Genomic DNA, 5,567 nt, shown 5'->3' on the forward strand with positions numbered 1-5,567 from the left:
GATAGGGCTGGTTTTTAATTTATACTGTGATGACACTGAAGTATGCAATCATATTAACCCCATTTATGACAGTAAATCACAACATAAAGAGAGTGTAATTTTGCCAAATATATTAAAACAAGCCATAGAAATGATTTCCTGCCTGCTTGAATCTGATTAACTTACTTGTATGTATACATGTACCACCCAGGCATACAGCTTATCCTTATTTTATGAGAAATATGGTTCCATCTGGAACAGTGGTATTTCCCATCAAAATTTGAATTATTTTGGTAACATAATTTATTATTTTGTTTGACTTTGAGAAGTAAGTGATAAACACACCGATTTCAAAATAGTTAAGGCCAATGATCTTTTGTCTACCTTAATTTGACTGTGATTGTGAATTTAGCACACCAAGTGATACATGTTAAAATTTTAAATTATTTTGGATTTACTTTGATGTTCTTTTTGTAATGATCATAAGGTGCTTTTGAACAAAGTTAACTACCTACTATATTCTTTTTTTGTAGTTTGTTCTGGAGATGTTTTATTTTTAATTAAATTTGTCTTAATCTACATGAAAATACACATATCTTATGTAATATCAACTACATTAGAAGGGATGTTAACAATTAGACAATCAATAATAATACAAAATTTTGTGCCAAAAAAAAAGAAAAAAGTAAAAAAAGTAAACCTTGCCTTTGCTATAGAGTTACAGAGTCATTGTTCTACTTTAGCACCAAAATCTCCATCCGAAAGAATAAAGCACATTAGAATGAAAAAAAAAAAAAGGGGGATAATGAGATAGAAAGACCTGTATATTGGAGTATTATAGGTAAAGCTTTGTTAGGAAAAAAAAAAAAAGATATAAGAAAGAGATAAAATTGAGGGATTTTTAGAGAATATTTATTTTTGTTTCCTTTGAAAAGTAATATGTCCATAAGAAATAATTAAAACAGTAACAAAACGAAAAAATTAAAAGCAAGTCATCTTCCCACAGCTGGCCTCAGTATACCAGACTCCTAGAGGTAATCCTGGCGACAGTTTGAGAATATCATTCTAAAAATGTTTTACACAAATGCAAGCAAGTAAATGTACACCTATGTTTAATTTAAACATAGATGCACACTTGCATTAGAGACAATGTTTTGTACTGTTGTGTATTCATACATCTTGGAGATAGTTCCAATCCTGCACTTAGAAATATACTTCATTCTTTTTGTTTTGCTTTGTTTAATTTTATTTGTTTGAGCAGGTAATAGAGGCAATGTCACAAAATTCAAAACTCAAAAAAAAATTATAAAGCTGAAAGTTAGTTGCCTGTCCTCCAGCCACTCAGCCCTATTGATTAGCAACAACCATGTGACATTTTCCAGAGATTTCCAGTTATTCCATTTAGTTACAAACATATATAACACTTCCCCCACCACACACACACTCAGGTTGTATAATATACAAATTGATCTGCAAATTGGGTCAATTGTTGAGACGTGGATGGATCTAGAGACTGTCACACAGAGTGAAGTAAGTCAGAAAGAGAAAAACAAATATCATATATTAACACATATATGTGGAACCTAGAAAAATGGTACAGATAAACCGGTTTGCAGGTCAGAAGTTGAGACACAGATGTAGAGAACAAACGTATGGACACCAAGGGGGGCAAGCCGCAGGTGTGTGTGTGTGTGTGTGTGTGATGAATTGGAAGATTGAGATTGACATGTATACACTGATGTGTATAAAACTGATGACTAATAAGAACCTACTGTATAAAAAAATAGAGAAAACCTATTTATTAGGTTTATAGACGTGTGCAATTAAAAAAAAAAAAAAACTACTGTTACCTTTCCAAAAAAAATCCCAGATGTATAGAGTACTATCTCTGGATTTCTATTATATTCCTTTGAAATTTCAGTCCTTCCATGAACCAATACCACATTTATTTATTCAGACTGAATAATATTTAATATCTGGTAAAGCTAGACCCTATTGCCTTGTCAGGTTTTCTTGGCTCTTCTAGTATGTATATTTTTCCAGAACTACTTTTGAATTGACCCTCTAGTTAAAAAAAAAAAAAAAGTCAGATATAAAGATTAACATATAAATAATAGAGTCTGATATTTGGGGGTATTGAATTACATTTATTGATTAACTCATGAAGCATTGACAATTTTCTGACTTTGAGTGTCCCTATCCAAGAGTAAGGTATGTCTTTTATTATTTTATCTGAATTTATGTTTTGCAGTCATTTTAGACAGTTTTTAATCATATTTTCTGTTGATTTTTATGTATTTGCAAATCTTAAATGTCACATTATTAAATTCTTTATTTTTTATAATGTATATTCTTATTGTTATTTGTAATAGTATCTATTATTGTTATTATTAGTGGTAGTGGTACTTGGTGTAGTAATAATAATATTGATTTTTCTTGGTTTATCTAAGAAATCCGACAGTATTTGCAAATCATTGTAATCTATCCTTGGATGTTTCCTGTTATCCTTTCATATATATATCTGTATATATATATATATATATATATATATATATATATATACAGACATATATATTATGTATATAAAATATTTGTATGTCTATATATTTCCTTTGTCTTAATAACTGATTAAGAGGGACTTTAAAACATTTTTTGCATGCTTGTTTATGTTGGGTGTCATTAATTTTTACTTTAATTGAATTATGCTCAGAGGATATTGTATTATTTTTATTTTGAAATTTATGGAGAGTTTTGTGAGGCTTACTATATGGCTCTTTTTACAAATGATCTTGGGGAAGCTGAAAAGTAGGTATATTCTTAGTTTTCAGATCTAACTTACTGAGTATACTGTTTGGGCATTTACATATTTCTTAATTTTGTTCATATGATCTGTCACATACTGAAAAAATACTTCTTTTTCTTATTTCTTTTTAAATTTCCTGATGTTTTTGTGTAAGAATATTGATGCTATGTAATTTGGTGCATAGATATTTTTAAATTCTAGAACTGACTACTGATGGTACTCTTTAGCAATAGGAACTACCTTTTTTTTTTTGGTCTCTTTTTTTCCTACTTCAACCTTGTTAAACATTGTAATTATCTTATGTGACTGTTCATATTTTTATTTTTATCATCTTGCATCTATGTTTATACATACTGTGTGATGCACTCTGAGAATTTTTTTCATTTTAAGGAAGCCTTTTTCTCTATTTACACTTATTGATATAAGTATTTCTAGTCCCAGAAACATATTTTATGTAATACTTTCTGAGTGTATTGCTTCTTTTTGAGTCTTTCATTCCAAGGAACATATTTTTGTCTCTAGGTTATTTTATTTTATTTTTATTGAAGTATAGTTGATTTACAATGTTGTGCTAATTTCTGCTGTACAGCAAAATGACTCAGTTATACACATCTATACATTCTTTTTAAAAATTCTTTTCCATTATGGTTTACCCCAGGAGACTGGATATAGTTCCCTGTGAGATGTAGTAGGACCTTGTTGTTTATCTATTCTAAGTGTAATAGTTTGCATCTAATAACCACAAACTCCTGGTCCATCCCTCTCCCTCCCCACCTCCCCTGTGGCAACAAGTCTGTTCTCTATGTCTGTGAGTCTGTTTCTATTTTGTAGATAGGTTCATTTGTGTCATATTTTAGATTCTACATGTAAGTGAAATCATATGGTATTTGTCTTTCTCTTCCTGACTTTCTTCACTTAGTATGATAGTCTCTAGTTGCAGCCATGTTGCTGCAAATGGCATTATTTCATTCTTTTTCATGGCTGAGTAGTATTCCATTGTATATATGTATCACATCTTCTTTATCCATTCATCTTTAGATGGACATTTAAGTTGTTTCCACGTCTTGGCTGTTGTGAATAGTGCTGCTATGAACGTAGTGGTGCATGTATCTTTTTAATTATAGTTTTGTCTGAGTATATGCCCAGGAGTGGGATTGCTGGATCATATGGTAGTTCTATTTTTCATTTTCTGAGGAACCTCCATACTGTTTTCCATAGTGGCTGTACCAACTTACATTCCCACCAACAGTGTAGGATGGTTCCCTTTTCTCCACACCCTCTCCAGCATTTGTTATTTGTAGTCTTTTTAATCATGGCCATTCTGACCAGTGTGAGGTGGTACCTTATTGTAGTTTTGACTTGCATTTCTCTAATAATTAGTGATGTTGAGCATCTTCTCATGTGCCTACTGGCCATCTGTATGTCTTCTTTGGAGAAATGTCTGTTAAGGTCTTCTGCCCATTTTTCAGTTGGGTTATTTGTATTTTTGTTGTTGTTGAGTTGTATGAGCTGTTTGTGTATTTTGGAGATTAAACACTTGTCGGTTGTATCATTTGCAAATATTTTCTCCCATTCTATAGGTTGTCTTTTCTTTTTTTTTTTTTTTATGGTTCCCTTTGCTGTGCAAAAGCTTGTAAGTTTGATTAGGTCCCATTTGTTTATTTTTGTTTTTATTTCTATTGCCTTGGGAGACTGACCTAAGAAAACACTGGTACAATTTATGTCAGAGAATTCTAGGTTATTTTATATTTCTCCAGAGATTTTGTTCTAATGATTACTTTTTAAATTATATCTTTATGTCACTGCAACTCAAAGGGTAGCCTGTGAACTAGTGCTGCTCTGCAAATGGTGGCTTAATGATTCATACAGAGATGAGTACAAAAATTGTGAATATGCTTTTAGAAACTTATAGGAATTGACGATGCAACATCCAAGCCTGTGATCAGTTAACAAGCATTAGTGAACAGGATTGTACAGACTAGTTTGGATGTTACTGTGCCCATGTGATGAGTCAAAGTAGCCAGACATGCATACTAGTTGAGCTCACTAAGACTGTGCTTCAGTGTGTAGTATCTTAAGTTTAATTTGTCATGGGTGTATAAATAAAATGAGTAAAAATGTAAGGATTATCAACAAAAGTTAGAAAGTTAAAACAGAATTTCTCCGTATATTATTGCATATTCCATAATTTAACAATTGCCAAATGAAATAGGAGATAAAGTTATCATACAACCCCTTATACATTAGAATTTTATTTTCAATTAAAAATCTTGATAGGTAATTTGTGTAACCATTTTTATTATTGATAATTTAAATTAATTTAAATTTAACTTTTTTTAAAAAACGTCTTTATTGGAGTATAATTGCTTTACAATGGTGTGTTAGTTTCTGCTTTATAACAAATCTGGAATGCTTCACAACTTTGCGGGTCATCCTTGCGCAGGGGCCGTGCTAATCTCTGTATTCCAATTTTAGTATACGTGCTGCCGAAGTGAGCACTAAATTTAACTTTTACATTATAAAGTAAATAGTTGGACTGGCTACTGGTGAAGGATTGAAGACAGAGTTTAAAAATAATAAATTTATGAAGATTATTTTAAATTCAGTTTAAAATTATAAAAAATGAAAGTTTTAAAGTTATGAGGCAACATCTTTCTTATTTTAGAAAGAAAGTAAAAATAAATATTCTGAGTTTCCCACTGTGGCTTTAAAATATCTTCTTTCCTTCTAGTCAATATAACTTTTAAGACTGGCTTTTGCTACTAAGACTGGCTTTTGCTACCAT

The 5,567-nt window shown here is 30.9% G+C and overlaps 1 pseudogene; it reads right to left on the reverse strand.

The window, feature by feature from the left end:
- Positions 1–5,180: 5,180 nt before the first annotated feature.
- Positions 5,181–5,281, reverse strand: LOC114893468 (annotated as a pseudogene).
- Positions 5,282–5,567: the final 286 nt, after the last annotated feature.

Source organism: Monodon monoceros, unplaced genomic scaffold (genome assembly GCF_005190385.1).
Source record: "Monodon monoceros isolate NGI ecotype Baffin Bay Population unplaced genomic scaffold, NGI_Narwhal_1 Super_Scaffold_12, whole genome shotgun sequence".
Classification (NCBI taxonomy): domain Eukaryota; kingdom Metazoa; phylum Chordata; class Mammalia; order Artiodactyla; family Monodontidae; genus Monodon; species Monodon monoceros.